This window comes from Ambystoma mexicanum, chromosome 7q, assembly GCF_040938575.1.
Source record: "Ambystoma mexicanum isolate Mex_15411 chromosome 7q, UKY_AmexF1_1, whole genome shotgun sequence".
NCBI lineage: Eukaryota > Metazoa > Chordata > Amphibia > Caudata > Ambystomatidae > Ambystoma > Ambystoma mexicanum.
Window position 1 is genome coordinate 511,496,909 of NC_090941.1, and position 19,617 is coordinate 511,516,525.

A 19,617-nucleotide genomic window follows, 5' to 3' on the forward strand; every position below is an offset into this window, starting at 1 on the left:
GAAGGATCTCAGTCTAACTGGCATTAAGGCAGAGATTGTTAGAGGCGCACCATTCCTGTATAGCAGATAGACAATCAGGGATGAGCGAGGAGGAGTAGGAGGCCGAGGGTAGCCTGAAAGAGAGCTCTGTGTCATTTGCATAATGCTGAACGTTATTGGAAAAGTAGATCAGGAGGTCCAAAGGGGCCAATTAGAAGAGCCAGAGGGAGAGGATGGAGTCCTGGGGAACACCACACGTGGAGAGAGAAGTGGTGGAGAGAAAAGTCCCAAGCAGATCCTGTGAAGGACAGTCCAGGGGGGATGAGGTCAGGCACGCCGAAAGTCTGATCCGTGATCCCCAGGATCTTGTGGAGACGAGTAATCAGGATATTATGGTTGACCTTGTCAAATGCAGAGGAAAGATAAAGGAGAATGAGGACACAGTAAAAGCTAGAGTCAAGATAAGAGAGCAGATCTTCACAGGTATTCAGTCAGTCCAGCTTTCATGCCTCTGGCTGCTCTGAAGCCAGAATGATGGTCATGAAGATAAACAACAGATTCAGTGCGTTTGTTGGGAGAAAACCAACTTCTCCAGGAGTTTGCCCAGGAAAGGAGTGATAGAGTGATAGAGATTGCGCAATAGTTTAACTGAATTGAGGGGTTGGTAGAAGGCTTTTTAGTTGGGGGTGCACAATGGAGTGCTTGAGAAGAAAGGGGAAGGATCCAATGGCGAAGGAGTGATTACAGAAATCGTCCAAGGCTGGAGTAAGAGATCCAATATTATCTTTATTGGTTCTGAAGGATCATGGGGCCAACTGTTTGGATGAGACTTTCATAGACCGAACTTGTCTGGAAACATCTCAGGTGTTACAGGAGAGAGCGAGGAGAGAAGGGGAGGAGGGGGAGGGGGCGGCCAGGGAAGGCCTGAGAGAGGTAGAGGGAGAGAGAGGAGAATAGGAGGAGAGTGTGGGCAGGATGTCCTGGGTTTAAGTAGTGAAATGAGAAGCCAGAGCCATGCAGAGGGCCTGGGTAGGTGTAGAAGAGGTAGATAGTGTAGTAGGTCGACAGCCATGCTGCATGCTCGCACTCTGCGTTCCAACCCCTTCGTTGCCAAACACCTGTGTCACACAACACTGCAGCCTTGTCCTGTGAGGGCTTTGCCGCAGAGGGTCCGATCCTCGGTTCTTAAAGGTTTGGATGCATGGACATAGTGCAACGTGTTACATATCGCCAGGCAGCGTTTCTTGCGCACCTGCGTCGCACAGCACTGCGGCCTTGTCCTGCGAGGGCTTGAAGAATAAAGCAAATGAAAGGCTGATCCTGGGTTCCAAAGTCTCAAATGGCCAGGGCCCCTCCCAGCAATCCTTTGGGGGTTTAACTCACAGTTTGGGGTACTTAAGTGTTCCCTGCATTTCTTGTCAAAATGTTTCCTTCTTCGGTATCTTCTTTTGGTCCTCTTCCAGGAGTCACATGTTACCAATATCCAAATCTCTGCAACCATGGGGACATGGCTGGAGGCCACAACCCACAGTACTCAAGGACGCCAAAAGCTCATTGGCTAGTTGACTGAGTCTTTAGCAGGAGGGACCTTTATGCCTAAGCCTGAAGCTTACAGGCTAGTCCCAATCTAAATTGCTGGCGGTCCTCTTCATGCCTCCGTAATGGCCCACATATCTTAGGGCATCTTCTCTCTTTCCTTGTCCCCTGTAGTTGTTCTTTTTTTACTCTGAACTCCTACCATAACCTCATAATTTTACCATGTGGTTTTACTCTCTCCCCTGCTTACTGGTTCCCCAGATGTTGGCTGGAACTGGGAACCCTCCCTCTCTGATTCAGTCTTCCCAGGGGAATCTCATTCTCGTCTATTTGTTCTACTGATTCCAGTCCCACTTTCCCTGAATGTATCTGATCCTCCTCCTCCTCTTCTTTCTCCACATGGTCTCTACATGTTTTCTACCCCTTGTGTGCCTATATCCGCCTACTCCTGCTCACCCTGCAACCTTTTCTCTGGGCCTCTTCCTCTTACCAGCTGTTCCTCTAGATGTCTTGACACCTCAGTCACAGTTACCACCTCATACCTTAACTGTGTCAACACCTGCAGCTGTTCTTCCACCATTTTCTCCTCTGAGTGTCTCTGCTCCTCCTCCACCTCAGGCTCTTTAACCACCTCCTCCTTTAGATGTTTGTTCTCAACCTGTTCAATCACCTCCTTTGCCCCTCTTTTGATGTCTCACTACCTCTTCCTTTAGATCTCTTATCACCGCTTCCTGTGTTATTATCCTCAACATGTCTCAGCACCACATGCTATCTTTTTAACATCTTCTCTTACAAGTCTCTCACCACCTCCGCCAGATCTTTCACTGCCTCCCTACCTTGACTTTCACTTCTACCCTGTTCAGTTTTGTCCTGCCTCTTCCCTCTTCCCTAGTCACCCTATTTACTCTCCTCCAAGTTACCCCCTCCTCACTCCCATTCTGACACCCACCCCGGTCTGCAGAACCTGGCCTCTCTAATAGGGTCTTGCCTTTTGTAATCTCTCTTCCTTTCTGCTCATCCTCTGACAAACTGGCCTGCTGCCTGCTCCAAAGGCAATACCGACTCTCTGTCCTCACCAAGAAGAGAATCCACATTCAAGCCTGTGTCTCTACGGCATCTAACACCTCAACCAAACTCTTTGAAATCTGCAAGGAGCTGTTCAACTCTGCTGCAGACTCTACCCCTCCTGCTGCCTCCCACGCTCTCTCCAATGCCCTTGCCTCTCACTTTACCTCAAAAATCCAGGACATCATGTCCACCCTCTCCTCCCTTTCCCCTCCTCAACCCTCTCTGCCTGTGCCTGCTGACCCTCCTTCAGCCACCCCACACCCCTTCTCATCCTTTCCTCTTTTTTTCCCCGATGAGGTCGCTAGACAAGTCTGATCTATGAAAACCTCACCACAACAGGTTCATCCTTGTTCCTCTAAAACTATCAATTGTCACCCTCCCTCCGGCCCTCGCTGACTTTTGCAACCGCTCCTTTGCCTCAGGATCCTTCCCCTCCCCTCTGAAGCACTCCCTTGTGCATCCTCTTCTCAAGAAACACACAGCCCATCCTTCCTGTCTGGCTAACTATCACCCAATTTCCATTACTCCCTTTCTGGGCAAACTCCTGGAAAAGCTGCCCATCTCTCAGTTTAAACTTCATCCCGATTCTGTTGGCTGCCCCATGACTACCAATCTGGCTTCAGAGCTGCCAGAAGCATGGAAACTGCTCTCCTGAACATCCGTGAAGATCTGCTCTCCAACCTTGACTCTAACATTCCCTCTGTCCTCCTCCTACTCGATCTCTCATCTGCCCTTGACATGGTCAACCATACCATCCTGCTCAACTGTCTCCATGATAACCTGGGTATCACTGATCAGGCTCTGGCCTGGTTGACCTCCTTCCTCTCTGATCGACTATCCCAGGTCAAACTTGGGTCCTTCCTTTTCTTCTATCGCCCTCTCTTCTTGTGGTGTTCCCCAGGGGTCTAACCACTCGCCCTGGCTTTTCAACCTATATCTGGCAACTCTCGCCCACTGCATTGCCATTTTCTGCTCAAATTTCCAGTGTTACGCTGATGATACTCATTTTGAGGCTGCCTCAGCCACCTCCTCACCCGCTCTCATCTCTGATTGGCTTACTGGCATTCAAGATTGGTGTTCCGCCAATGATCTTTGTCTGAACGCCAGCAAGACTGAGATCCTCCTCATTGGCACACATTCGCCATTTTTTCCCCTCACTCTCTGGCCGGCCTCCCTTGGCCCTCCTCCTTCCCCCACTTGCAAGGCTAAGAACCTCAGGGTCACCTTTGATTCTACACTCTCCTTCCCTGCCCACATCTCTGATGTCTCTAAAAGGTCAAACTTCTTACTGCAACTCCTGAGAGGTACTCTTCCTTTCCTCACCTTCCCCCAGAAGCTCACTATCTCCCAAGCTCTGGTTCTCTCTAGGTTGGGCTATTGAAACAGCCTATTTCTAAATCTACCTGCCTTTTCTCTCCGCCCTCTGTAACTAATCCAGAAAAGGACTGCTAGACTTGTCCTTGGCCTCAAGCCCTGGGATCGTATCTCTCCAGCTCTGAAATCTCTCCATTGGCTCCCAGTGGATGCAAGGATTACATTTAAAACCCTCTGCATTATCCACAAGGCTTTCTGGGGCCTGGGTCCAAAATGCCTTCAGCTATCCCTCTGTAAACAGCTCCCTTCTCAAGCTTTTCACTCCTCTACCTCTAACTCCCTCATGGTCCCTCGCTTTTCTAAGAATCGGGCTGCGGGTAGACCTCTGTCTTCGGCTGGGATCTCCCTCTGGAACAGCCTCCCTGCCACCTTAAAAAGCAAGGAAGCACCTCAAGACCGTCCTCTTTGCTTCTACCACCCCCCTCCTCCTTGTTGAAATGTTTCTCTCTTGGCACCGTGCACCTAGACACCCTCTGTTCCTCCGGGCCTTGGTTCCTGCTCATCCTGCCACCCTACCACACTGCCTCTGGTGCACTCCCTGTACTGGGGTCTGTATCTGTACCTATACAGCCTACCCCCTTCTTTTTCACCTGAATATATCAGACCTACCCTGTCTGCTGTCTTAAATTCAGCACTTGCCACTTGCTGGCTGCTCTACCATTTTTGTTGCTTCTACTATTTATTTATGTATTTTATTATCATTTATTCTGTTGCTCTTTTGTTTGCTCTGCACTTTCCACTTATCCCCCTTCCATGCACTTTTCCCCTCCCCCTCTCCCATTCACTTGCGCGTTCTCAATGTCACTGGGCCTAGTAAGATCGTTGTTTTGTTCTCCCCTGTTCCCCTCCCTTGCCTTGTCGCGCTCTGAATCACCTGTGTATGAGCGCAATATAAATAAAATATCATATCATATCATATTAGGTGTGTTTCACAATAGTCTGACTCATTAAATGGGTGGTTTTCAATTTGGGAGTGGTATTCAGCAACAGTGGCTGACTCCTCCTTCCCTCAACACGGCTCTGCAAATCGAGCCAATATCTGGTGCCGATGACAGCTTGAATCTGATTCTTGCACATGCACACAACAAGTTCATGGAGCAGAGCTGTGTTCTGGAGTGCCGCACATGTGAGCAGATGTGGCTATGCACAACTGTGTCGAAATTCAACAGAATGGGCCTCATTACGACCCTGGCGCTAAGGGGTTAACGCCGCCGTAAAAGGCTGCGGTGCCGTTAACCCCTTAGGACCTAATTACGAGGTCCCTTTGCGGCTCCCGACCTTAACGGCTGGTCTGGACCAGCTGTTAAAGTAGGGGCCCGCAAAGGGACCTTGAAGGTAATTACGGTACCGCAATTTGCGGTACCGTAATTACCGCCTTCCCCATTCCCATTGAGCCCTCTGGGGCAAAAATGGGAATGGGGAAGGGCCAATGGTGCATGGGGAATTACCGCCCCGCCAACCTTGAAATAGAAAGAGTGGTTAAAACAAAGAAGTGAAATAAAGTCATAAGTTTCTATTGGGAATGTAAGTCCTAAATGTTGACATCTACATAGTACTTTAAATATCCTGCCCAGCTTGGGACGTAGTCTTTTATAGCGGCATGATCCAACATAAATAGAATAAAACAAATAATAAGACATCATCACATCTTAATCAAGGAAAATAAATCAAGGGGTACATTATAAAAACGGGTGCAGATAGTAGTCTTCGTTCATCCCCAAGGGAGAGAGGGAGTCAAGGCAGTGAATCCAAAAAAGTTCTCTCTGGGCTAGTAATTTCTGTAAGTTACCACCTCTAGGGAGTGGATGTATAACTTCCAATATTACAAATCGTATTTGTGCCACTGTGTGCTGGTGATCTCTGAAGTGTCTGTATACTGGTGATTTGATATTTTTTGTGCGGATATTGGATTTATGTTCTGTCCATCTTTCTTTTGCTTTCCTGGTGGATTTACCAACATAGTATTTGGCACATGGACAGCGTAACGCATATAGAACATTTTTAGAAACACATGTAGCATATTGTTTCAGAGGTATCTTTTTGCCAGTGTTACCATGTCGGATGTGATCGCCTTTAATCACATTTGAACAGTGTTGGCAATTAAGGCATGGAAAAGTCCCATTTTTAGTTTTGCACAGAACAGTTTGATTGAAAGGTTTGAGTTTTTCTGCCTTAATCAGTTTATCACGAAAGTTTCTGCCCCTCTTGTACGCCAGCATTGGTAGTTCCGGAAACAGGTGGTTCAGTTGTGGGTCTGTTTTAATGATCTCCCAGTTTTTGTATATAATCCTTTTAATTTGAAAACTTTGACTAGATTATTTCAATGAGTGGATTAAGTTAGTTTTCATCGTTTTTGCTCTTGGGTCCAGGAGGTCCTCCCGGCTCTGTAGTTCTGTTCTAAGTATGGCTTTGTCAATCAGGTCTCCAGGGAAACATCTGTCTATGAATCTCGATTTCATGATAGTATATTCCTCCTCCAGTTTGTCTGCTTCTGAAGTAATTCTTTTAACTCTGAGAAGTTGACTATAAGGTAAATTTTCTTTTAGATGTTTTGGATGGAAACTTTGAAAATGGAGACTGCTATTAACATCTGTCGGTTTCCTGTAGATTTGTGTCTTTAGACCTTCATTGATGATTTCAATGGTAACATCTAAAAAATGTACTGATGGTTTGCCAATGTCCATCGTCAACTTGATTCTGTCGTTGCACTTAATGAGATATTCCCAGAATTTCAGAAGTTCTTCTTCGGTTCCCTTCCATATGCCAAAGATATCATCAATGTATCTAAACCAGCTCTTAATTTTGTCTTTCCAAATAGCATTGTCAAGGACATAAGTATGTTAAAAAAAATACATAAATATATTAGCATATGAGGGTGCTACCGATGACCCCATCGATGTTCCTGGGGTTTGCAAGAAAAATTGTCCATTGAATCTGAAGTAATTGTTAAAGAGAATGATGTTAATCCGTTCTATAGCAAAAACTTTGTGGATTTTGACTTTCTCATGTTTTAGTAGGAACCATTCGAGAGCATTAATTCCCTGGTTGTGAGGAATCGAGGTATAAAGACTAGTTACATCCATTGTGAATAGTATAAGGTTAGGTTCCCCCAAATTCAAGTTTTTAATATTCTGTAGAAAATGAGTTGTGTCCTTTAGATAGGTTTCTGTTTTTTGAATTAGAGGTTGCAGTGCTGTGTCCAGGTATACTGCCAAAGGATGGAAAATGCTTTCTGTACCCGCGACGATTGGCCTCAACGGTGGGTCCATTCTATTCTTATGAATTTTGGGGAGTCCATAGAACACCGGTGTTACTGGATTGTTGTTAATCAAAAATGTGCTTGTTTTCTCGGATATCCAATCCGCATTCTCGGCTTTTTCAATGGTTTTTTTGATAGTGTCCTTGATATTAATAATAGGGTCACTGTCAAGTTTGAGCTAAGTATTTTGATCCGATAATAGTTTCATGCAACCTTCGTTGTAAAATGAGGTGTCCATAATGACAAGAGCACCTCCTTTATCTGCTTTTTTAATAGTTATACTATTATCCTCAGCCAGATCTTTAATCATTTTCAACTGGTGTTTTTTGATATTTTGTTTGCTTGAGGTAGTGTATTTTAAGCATTTAAGTGATCTTGTAGTCTTCCTTTTAAACAGGTTTATCAGAGGGTGATTGATTTGCGGATGAAAGTGACTTTTGTCTTTCATTTCAAGATATGGACATTTCTCTTTTGTACTTGTTTCTGTCGTTAGATTATCAAAAAAGACTTTCAACTCCATTTTCCGAATAAGTTTGAAAAGGTTAACCTCTTCTTCAAACAAACTTGTATTGTTAGTTGGTATGAATGAGATACCTATGTTTAGAGTATCTATTTGAGACTGAGAAAGCGATTTGGAAGAGATGTTAACTATTAAAGGTTCCTTCAGTGTTTGTTCTTCTGACAGGGTTTTCTTTTTCCCTCGTCTGGTTTTTCTCCTCCTCCTAAAAAAATCTCAGGTGTTGGTGTTGGTACAATCCCAATTGATGGAGTAGGGACTTTGCTTGGAGTAACTCCAACTGTTGGTAATGTAGCCCCACTAGTGGAGGGACAATCCTCAAGCTCGCCGCTGGTGACTTCACTGCTATCCGTGTTGTTATTGGTGGGTCGTGGTTTTGGTTGTCTTGATGTAAAGTTAGTTTGTTTGTTGTTATAGAACTCCTGCCAAGAATAAACGATGTCCCGGGCGTAATCAAGAGTATCACGTCTGAATTTCCTTATTTTTCGCTGTTCTATTTCCTTTTTGTAGTTGTCAAGTTTATTATTTATATCTTCGAAAATGGATCCTAGTTCAGCTGCTGTTTTGAGTTTGGACAGTTGTGAAGAAATCTCTTCGATCTCCTGGTTGATTTGTGTTAATGATTTTGATAATTCTTCAATTGTAAGTAGAATAAGATCTAATGAGCATTTGTTCAATATTTGCTCCCACCGTTTAACAAATTCCAAGTTTTCTTTACAGAGTGTAGGGCGTAGATAAATCCTTAATCCTCTGGGTATTCTTTTGGATTTGAAATATTGTGCCAAAGTGGTGGCATGAAGTTTTTGCAAAATTTCTCTACGGATTAACCTTTCCAATTTTTGTATTATATTTTGAGGTTTATCCGTGCCCAATGTTTCTTTGCTGGTGTCTTTAATAAGTCCAAGGATCCTCACTGCCTCTTTGTCTGAAAACGCCAATGTTGTAGCTGATTTATCCGTAAGTGTATTTATTTTCGAAAAAGACATAACTTAGTAGGGGCAGGGTGCCAGTGCTTGAAATTGAGATGCCAACCCCTCCACAGCGTGGGAGGAGAAAGAAACAATAAGAGGAGCAAGAAAACACCAAGGCACACCTATATTGAAGGGTCTTTATGGTAAGTACCCCAAGAGGTAATGTATGAAGTTAGAAATGATATACTAAGATGTGTTCTTTTCTATCTTTACTCTTTAGAAATTAGAAGAATTGTTACATTGCCCCTGAAGAGGAGTTTGTAACTCGAAACGCGTTGGGCTTTTCATTTGTATAATAAAATACTATGTTTTGCTGAAAAATTGAAAAAATTGTTTTTCTTATAACAACCTCGCATATCAAATTGTTGCTTATGTTTGAAACTATACCAAATGGTTTATATAAATTATTGACTACCCATTTTAATGTTTGGTCTGATGTTCAGACAGTAGATAGTGTGCAGGGGATGGGAGTACCTAACTGACTTGTTAGGAACAACCACTGTTTTGTTCTTATATATCCAACCTAGTGGCCAAGGTTGAGCCTTTGCCCCCTGCACCTCAAAAATCCCATACAACATCTCTAAATATCTTTAACATTACCTCTTGGGGTACTTACCATAAAGACCCTTCAATATAGGTGTGCCTTGGTGTTTTTTTGCTCCTCTTATTGGTTGCAGAACAGTCTCAGGATTTTGTATGTATAATGAGGGACGGAGTGAGTGAGTGAATGTTTAGGTGAGGAAGTGGGATCATTTGCAGAATGAGCATTGGGATATGAGTCACCTCTTGGCACTGATCCTCACTGTATTGGAGAGGGCCCATTCCTAATTACCCGACTGACAAAAGAGAGTTTTAAAACAAAGATTTAGACCTGTTCGTTATATATAAATAGTCATGCACGTGCAATGGCAATTACCATGCAAACCAAATTCACGACAATCGTTTTTGCACACGCATATATTGCTTAGTAGATCAATCATAAAACATAAACAGGCATACCCACATTTGCAGAGGTTAATTCACTCTTACTGCACTTGACGAAGGCAAAAGCAGAAGTCCATGTACAGACAAGTCAGGGTGCAAGAACATTCTGTCAATTCCTGCTCTCGCTCTTGCTTGGTGACAACTTTGTGCTTAAGAAATGCATAGTTCTTTTTATGGAGATCGCCCGTAGGAGCACAAGGTTTAATGAGGTGGAAGTGGCATACCTCATACGTTAAGTAGCACAATACATGCTGAGAATTATGGAGTGGGGTAGGAGAGGCTACCCTCTTTAAGTTAGAAAGTCCATGATCCATGTGGGAGAAGGCTATTCAAAAATATTATGAAACATCCCCCAAAACAGGGCCATCATCGCTGGGCTACTGTGTTGTGCCGTGAGCCAAACCTTCTTGCAAGCCTAGCCATGAAGGTATGGAAGGCTGTGAAACCCAGACCTGGAACAGCAGCACAAGGTGGTGGGAAACGAGAGCCAGGGAATTGAGAAATCTGTGTATCATTAAACTATTAACTTATTTTTAAGGTCTATCCATGAAACGGTAAACTTGAAAATCCAAACTCTAAACGATATTATAAATAATAGTGTACTATTGTACACAATCTAAACCCGAAATTCCAATCTTTAAATGTTACTGTTTGTCTTCATCTCACTCTCTGTTCTGGGCTGCAGTCTGTCTACCATGGCTACCATGTTGAAGGAGAAGGAGCTTTTCCTTTAAAGACTCCATTCTGACGCAGAGCATCCGCCGAGCCATTTTCTGAGGCGTTTGTCTTCCATTGTCTGCGTCAGCAACGTCTACACGGATACAGGCTGACCGCATGTTCCTCCCCACGGCGTGAATCGGTACATCCTTTATTTCAATTATCTGACAAATCAAGTTTTCTTGCTGGGCCAAGTGACTATACTGCACCTTAATTTTTTGGCAACTGCGGGATTGTCATTCCCTTTGAGCTGAGTACTCTGATTCAACGATAATACATAGAGTTGGGTGACTGCAGAGTTGTAATCTTTTCAGCTCTTTGAACCCCACGATCAAGACACATGGCCCTCCGTACCGGTCTTAGAAGCCAAATTCATAGCTTGGACATAAGTCAATTTATGGATGCTCCCCAAGACTCCCTCATGAAGCTGGAGGCTATGTCTCTACAAGTGGCTCCATGGAGGGCGCTGAAGGGCGATGCAATGAAGCAGAGATCGTTGCTGTTCACTGGCACAATTTAGGGGATACAAATACAAACGTGCCACTCAAAGCTTTACTCTTTGATGATGCTTTGAAGTTACAGCTTAAAGGAAGAGGAAAGCGCAGCGCAACAATGCATACTGCTGCTTTGAAAGCAGGTACACAGCCTCTGATGTCACCAATAGCAGGTCAATGAATCATGGACTATTTTCCTGAACTATCTGGAACAAGCACAGAAGTTAAATCCATTCTGCCCACCAGAAAGATTGCAATTTTAGATCAAACACATGTGAGCGTTGTAAGTGATCTAAGTATGATTGAATATGCAGATTCTGTTCAAGTTTGCAAGACTTCAGAGAGCGTAATTCAACAGACATGTGATGCCTCTAGAGTCGGTTCACCCACTGAACTTACAGATTACATATCTCAAGAAAATTGCAGTGAGACGCCGATCTCCTCACCCGACTATTCTGCTCAATCAAGCGTAGGCACAATTCACCATACTCTCCAGGGAGGATGATTACTTTATCAAATTGTCCTCTCCGCGCCTCTCAGCCCTCCATATGGTTCTGAGCTCATTTGTAAAACTAAACGACAATATTTGGGAAGAGGTGAAGGTTCATACCGCATTGCTAAGCTCCACAAAGTTGAAGATTTAGAAGCTTGTGCAGGTCACATAGCTTCTCGAAGTATCGTTCCCCTTGTGGGGGAAACATGTAGAAGCAAGCAGATGTCTGTAGCTGGTGACCCTATCTTGATAGATGATTCTGTGATTGAAGTGCTTTCTCTATCTAATCCTGTTGGCCCCCCTGAGGTACGTATTCGAAGGGATGGGATGACTTTGCAAAACGTTTCACATAAAAAACTTATAAAGCAAACAGTAGCCATAGTACATTCGTTTCTGGATATGCCAACATAGATCCCAGTGTGTCTGTGTCTGGCTCAGCCTGCATGGGTTGGGCATTAACTTTCTGCAGGATGTTATTCCACGGCTTGTATCATTGGCATGTTGGAGTCTTCTGATTCTCCAGACCTAAGAGGCATGTTTCCTTCATGATGCCCTCCACCAGGACAATCAATTCATCACCAGGGAGCTTAAGCATCTTCCTTGTGACAAGACCCTTGTAGGTGCCTGGTGTTGTGGGGCAAGGAATGAGCCAAGATGATAATTCAAGTAGAGGGCCACAGAATATGGCTGCCAGAGGGCGAAATCGGCAGATAGTCTGGGTTTTCAGTGGGGGGGACTGAGGATGGAGAGGAGGCAACTCAGGAACGAGCCAGGGAGGTTGGAGACAGTAAGGGACACATGGCGTTGCCAGGAACAGGGAGGCGCAGGAGTGAGGAAAAAGGGGACACAAGTCAGGGAGGGGGCAGATTGGTGAAAGAGAGCTTCACAGCAGTTATGGGGAGGATCTAATGCTGAAAGGGGCTGTTGCAACCATCTGGAAGGGCACTGAGAAGTACAAGATGGTTGTGTAAATGTTAGGGAGGGAGAGGAACAGCATAACAGGATTGTGTAGCAGTCAAGAAGGGGGCAGAGTGGTAGGAAGACTGCACCTCAGTCAATGTTAGGAACGATTTCTCTTTACTGCACCTTTCCTTCCATCTTTATGGAACCTCCAAACGTTTTGCTTTTATTTTTTTAATCTGACCTGTACTTTTTACAGTGCAGTGAAGCGTTAAGGCTTTTGCTTATATGTCATGGGGAAACTGACATGTCCTTCAGGCTGTCAGTACTGGGAGACTTTGTTTCCCTTAGTCGTCTTACTGTGTTACTGCTTTTGGTTACTTTTGTATCACTTGTGGTAACTTTTTATCATTGTTCACAGCAGCTTACACTGCAGAAGAATAGGGTGCATTTTTGTTTTGCTCTAGACTAACAGTCAGAGGGCCTCATTACGAATCAGGCGTTAAGGGGTTAACGGCGCCGTAAACGGCGCCGACCCTTAACGCCTGATTACAAGGTCCCTTAGCGCCATGGTGATATTAACGCCTGCTTTTTGCAGGCGTTAAAATCCATGGCGCTAAGGGACCATGGTGCTAATTACGCCACTGTAATTTACGGTGGCGTAATTAGCGCCTTCCCCACTCCCATTATGCCCTATGGGGCAAAAATGGGAATGGGGAAGGGTAAAATGGGAAATGGGGATTTACCGCCCCACTCACCTTGGAATGGGGCGGTAAATCCGCCATCCACCATGGTGTAAACATAGTTTACACCATGGTGGTAAGGGTACGACCCAGGCGGTAACTTACCGCCAGGGTCGTAATGAGGCCCAGAGAATTTTTGGTTAGGTGTATTAAAAGGACAAGCTGGTGGCAGCAGTCACTTTTTTTCCACTTTTGGGGAATTTTTCTTTTAGCCCTGCCACGGTTACAAGAGTTTGTCTACTATATGTGGCCACTGGTCAAACATGGCCGTGCCACGTGGTTTTTCGCTTGTCCTTTTGCCATTTTGTTCTTTAGCCTTATTCATGGCCTGAGAGGGCAGGAAAATCCTTATATGGACTTCCAGTGCCTGGGAAAGCAGAAGCTTTTGACGGGTAACTGGAGGGCTGTGTGTGTTTGCTGGCAGGATGTGGGCTGGGACTGTCTGGTCCCAATCCAAAAACTGGTTTCAGTGTGTCTGAGTGGGATGCATGAACGTTTCTGCCAGGGGTCCTGACTGGACCACTGCTGTGGTGTGTGTGTGGGCTAGTCCTGCTATTGGCTTGTGAGGACAGCAGCTCTAACCTGGCTTTTAGGATAAGAAGAGGACCCCTACACCCATTACTCAGAGATCCTGGAGAAACCTGAAGGAGCTGTGAGAACTGCAAAGAAACCTGACACCTGACTGAAGGAGGCCTGGCTAACAACCTCTGCTTCTGTCCTGGAGGAGCCATGTCTTGCTTGTGATCTTTAGTAGTCCTGCGTAGGAGCTGCGACCCATGGAGCCCAGGGACCATCCATTCCTGACATCTGCTCAGTGCCTGCCAATGAAAGCCTTTGGAAGTGCCCGTAACCATCCTGTGGCTGAACAGCTTCGATTTTGGGCTACGGTGCTGCCGGCATCACTGTTCTGAGTTTCGGCCTGCAACTTGCAGACTAATCTCTGTGAAAATGTCGGTGCCCTAGCTTCGAGAGGACCCCAGATAGGACGGAAAGTCTGACCACAGTTGCTGAGTCCCTTTGCGTTGTTGTGCTGCAGTGACCACCATCTGAAATTGCTTACCTGACCCGAGTCCAGTCCTGAGAGGGGTTCTGCATTGTGTTTTGCTGCAATCTTCCACCGAGAGTCCTTGCAACAGTGAAAGACACCAACCAGAGATCAGCTCGAACCTGCAACCATTAGGAATCGAGGACTGTGACATTTGGTGGAAAAAGCAATGTCAGACCCTCTTCCTGTCTCCGGCAAAGTCTGGGGAAGAATCAGAGTACGGGGGTAAGTTACAGAGCTTCTGACCTACCGCTGTACTCCCATTATAACTCAATGGGCTTATAATAAATATGTATTCTAACAGTTTTGACTTTGCCATTTCTTGCTTGTGCAAGATCTCTGAGAGTTGGGGATACTTTTGGTAGTTAGTTTTACCTGTACCCTAACCGGAGGAACCCTTCACTAAACCCAAGAGACCCTCCCTGCATGTTTTCCTGCATCAAAGATTCTGTGGAACTTTAACCTGAACTATTGGGCAAAAGGCCTCACACAACCAAGGCTGGACAATTTTAGTTAGGGATCATCTCTGTGGACCTTCAGTGCATAATACTAATCTAATCTTTCTGATATGTATTATGCCCTAATATAAGTGACTGTATATTTGTGTCTAGTGATTATTATTGTTGTGTGATAAATCTACTTGTTAGTAGTCATTTTTCATAGAGTGTTTTTGGCCAATAAATAATAAAAATATTTGTATACATCTTGTCTAAGTGTAATTTGTGATTCCCATTGTGTGACCTCATTGTGGACCCCTTACAAGCTCACCACCTCTGAACAACTTAGCCTAGACCACCTGTCACAGCTACCTAAACTGGTTTGGCTACAGCTTCCCAGAGTTGTCCCTTCTATAGGTTGGCCTTCTATACATCTGTCTACCAGGTCAGAGTATAGAAAATCGGTCCTAACACTCAGGAAGAGGACAGCGCATAAAAAGGGGTGTAGGTGTTACAGTCAGGATGGGGGCAGATAGAATACATAGGGCAATGCAGCAGTCAGGGAGGGAGCAATGTGATCAAAGTAGTCTGCACAACAGTCACAGAGGTGCACAGAGGACATAGAGGACTACACAGATGTCAGAGGTGGAGCCACGGCATCAAGTAGGGCTGTGCAGCAAGTGAGGAGCAGAGTGACAAAGGGGGGCGCACCACAGTCAGAGATGGGGTACCACAATCAAAGAAGGCTGCACAGTAGTCGTAGTGGGGAAAAGAGTTGTCCAAAAGGATTGTGCAAAATTCAGGGCAGAACTCAGGGACCATGTCACAGAACTCAAAGGGATGTCCGGGGCTGCTGCCAGTAGCATTGTGTTTCTGCTGGGAAAAACAAAGGCTTCTCTGTTTTCAACGGCCATTATTCAGAGCTGACAAGGGGCTTGTGCTGGTGCCCGTGTGCTTCCTGGAGGAGGCGGGGCTTGGGCTGCACACGTGTTTAGTCACGTGATTTACATCACCTGGAAAAGGCAGACCCATCCACCCTCGCGGAGTTAAGCCTGGAGGAGTCAAGCCCACTGGCTGTTGTGCGGCTGTTTGGTGGATGGTAAGGAAGTAGTCTATGGAAGCAAAGAGGTAATGAGACATGGATTTGCAAGCGGACCCCCTACTTCCTAGACCTGAAAATGTTACAGATAACTCAGAACTTTCCACCCTTTATCCCCAGGTAAAATGCCCATCTGGTAGGGTACTGAAGAGCACATTTCTATGCCCTGAGAAGCAGAAAGAATTCCGTAAAATCTACACGGCAAAGAAAAACCGTGAAATTAACGCTAACTCCTGCACTATGCCAGTGAAAAAAGCGCTACCTTCAGGACCCTCAGTGCCCCCCATCCAAACCAACTTTAACCACCTCGAGAACCCTCTTGAGAAAACATCCTGTAAGGTCGTAAGCCCTTGGACCGCTCAGAAAACATCAAACGACATTTCCTACGGTACTTTGGAGAATGCAGCGAGTGAAAGCTCGGAGGAGGATTCTATTAACGTTTCCTGTGAAACATCGTATCCGGCACCGCTACCTCCCCAATCCGAGGCCGTGCTCGCTGAAAAAGACCCAAGGTTGGACGTTGGGAGGCCGCTGCTCAGTACGAGCCCGCTGCCATCGCCTGTCGGCAGCCCACAGGCCTCCGCTGCGGCGAGTGAGAGTGAGCCAAGCAGAGTCGTAGGACCACGCGCGGCTGATCTCAGCTTGCGGGTAGCCGCGCTGGTGGCGGCGTTTGCTTGTGGCTCCCACGTCCCTCTTGCCCCATCGGTGAGGATGATGGGGCCACCCGTTACTTTTGCCGAAAAATCAGATATTCAAGACCACCAAGTTCTTTCACAGGCAGAAGCTGTCGCAGCCAAACATCAGCCTGTGTTAAACTCAGGCGACGCCACTACGGAGCTTCTCTCCGCCGCCACCTCGTGGCAAAGCCAAGACGTGCAGCAACAGGCTTCCTTGCCTGTTATTGAGAATGGGTTCACGGACGCAACCCCAGATCGCCCAACCCAGGGAAATAATCAAAATGCCGTAACTGGCCCAGAAAAGAGAAATTGCAATGGCGCTATTAAAAAAAAAAGAGCATCATTAAGAAAGAGTGGAAAGGAACCGGGGTAACATTTAGAGCATAGCTCCTAGCAACTAAAAAGGGCTCCAATTCAGAAACAAAAAAAATGTGACTCAGTCAAATCCACCTTTCAAAATCTTCCGACACCACACACGCTCAAAAGATTCTTTTTTAAACAAACAAAGAGGATACCGCAGACAAACACCGAACATTCCGATGCAGAAATGCTCGATGTTCCGCTGGAATTACCTCCAGTGGCGCAACAAAGGGAAAGAATAGCGGATTCCACTCATAGTGCAGTTGAGGCCCAGTGTGGCAACCCCACCACCCCACTATTCAGCAGCCGAGGTGACAGGGAGGTGCAAGGAAATAGGATCAACCATTGTCGAACAAGAGTTCAAACAGAGCCAATAAATCTGCTCGATGAAGACGTCCCCCCACATCATTCGGAGAGAGCCGGACAGGAGGAACATTTTCTAATACCATCAACTATTTCCCCACAAATGAAAGAAAATAACCAAAGAAAGACTTCGTCACCAATACCAGCCCAACCGGATTTGGGGAATAAGTCCCTTCCTAGAATCGTTCCATCTGTGCTGGTTACGCATGGACAAAATACATTTCCACCTGACCCTCCACCTGGAAGACAGTCTTCATATAATGACTTTCTAAAAGACACCTCAACATCAGTCAGAAATAGAAGATCAAGTGACATGGTGGGCCACCTTCCCAAAGAAACGCCAACAAAAAAGCCAGGCTTACTCACAATCATGTCCGCCATAACAGTGGGGCTGGCACCCTTTGTAAAATTGTATGAATCAATTAACGATTCAATGAAGGATTCTTTAACTCTTGCTTCGGCCCTGAATACAAAAGTAACATTTTTGGAATGTTTCATTACTGCCCAAAACCAACAAAACGTGGAGAAAGAGAAACAATGGAACTCAAAGCTTACCCGGCTTGAATCTTTAATTACCATACTAACCACTGCAAGCAATCTTGGGGAAAATAGGCAAAACCCCCAGTTAGAACATCTTCTGTCCTTAAACACAAAGGATCCACAAACACAAGGTGCAAAGGCAAATCAAGCCGTTAGAAGCCAAAGCACAAACTCTACGCTTCAAAACGGGAAAAAAAGCAAAGAACATCTAAAAACGCCAGCAATGTTTAAAACTCCAAAAGCAATTGCTTCGACTCAGGAAAAGATTGCAACTACCCACGGGCCACCACAAGCCCCAGTTGGCAGCAACTCAGAAATGGAACAAACTATAATCGAACTTGACAATTCCAAACTAAATGAGAAAGGCTCAATGGGGAATTCGTCACTTCTTGACCTGATGGTCCATCTAAACGAAGAGGAAACGAACTTGGAGCTAAACGTAAATGACGGAGAAGAACCACAAATCGTGAGTAAATCCCTGCCTTCAAACACAAATAAAACAAAAACTACAATGTGTAAAGAGAGTGAAAAACTACTAGCGGATCCATCGATCAAAAAAAGGGAGGTGCGGCTAAAGCAACATGAAAAAATACCTGAAAAGACGAAAACTGTAAATACTACAAAGATAACAGGGGAGACAAGGCGTCAGCGCAATTCTAAAGTAACATCTACCAGAGTTTTTAAAATGCAACAACTCGCAGCCGGGAAAAATGTCCTCGTCTTGAATAGAAAGACGGTCCTGAAAATCTTAACCAGCATACCGGCATTGAAATCTTTAAAAACATCAGATCTTGTATTGGTGGAGCCTTATCACAGAGACGGGAAGGCTAAAACTTACCTTCACGGGAACAATCTCGTGGACTTGGATGGTGACGAAGATGTGAGCGCCGCCTTAATCCAATTAGGCTTCTCGATAGAGGAAGTCCCGATGTCTGAAGGTGCGGAAAAGGCTGTTCCTCTGCGAAGCAATGCGACGGTGGACCCTTCGGAACGCCACCTAAACACTACAGATCTGCCGGTGAGCAGTAGAAGAGTCACTTTCAGGGAGAAACCTGAACTTAGCAGAGGGAGATTCAGATCGAGATTATACCCGTCGAATACCAACACAAACCATCGAAAATTTCAACATGACGGTAACTGAATTTCAAATCCCAGACAGGGGAAAATCCATAAGCCCTCAGAGTCCACTGACGAAACTGCTGAGTGGGCCCATAATAAAAAGCGTGAACCGTCCGGGCCTTGGAGATGGTTAAAAAAGGTTCTGAACCCAAACCAGCAAGAATAACAACTAAAAGATTCAGCGACGCCCACGGGACCTCTAACATCGGAATGTTTACGACGGAACAGGAGTATCATGTGTTCTTGGAACACGAGGGGTCACGATCATCTTACTAAGCCAGATGCTTTTGACTTGAGTGACTTTGATATTATCTGCCTCCAGGAGACGTGGCTTATGGAACCACCAGTACTAGATGGATACGATATACACATCTCTTCTGCAGTCAAAGGTCTGTTTGGAAGACCATCATCGGGCCTCCTTACGGCAATTAAAATTGGATCGGGCATTTCTAGTAAAAAGAAAGTGGCCGAATCATATGGCATGCTAGCTCTACTAGTTGAGTGGTTCCATATAGAATCTATATCAAGAAGCAATACGAAATCCAACCTCGGAATCATCAATGTCTATTGGAACCCGCAAAGAACAAGTAACATGGAATTTCTTGATACCATCGCGGAAACCATAGATAAATTTCTTCTTGAAGAGAAAACTGACTACATCATAATCTGTGGGGATCTTAACGCCAGAGTGGATCAAACTGGTGCAACACCAAATCTCTGCCCCTCGGCCCTGAGAGGTGTGCTTTGGACCGACTTTATGGACTCGAGAAAATTTCACAATGTTGCATCAGCTAGAGGCCATTTACACCAAATCCCAACTTGGGAACGTGCCGAAACATCAGCAACATTGGATCATATTTACGTCTCTTATCCGTTCCTCCCCTTTGTTGACTATTTTGAGGTATACAGAACAAAATTCAGCGACCATAATCCTCTGATAAT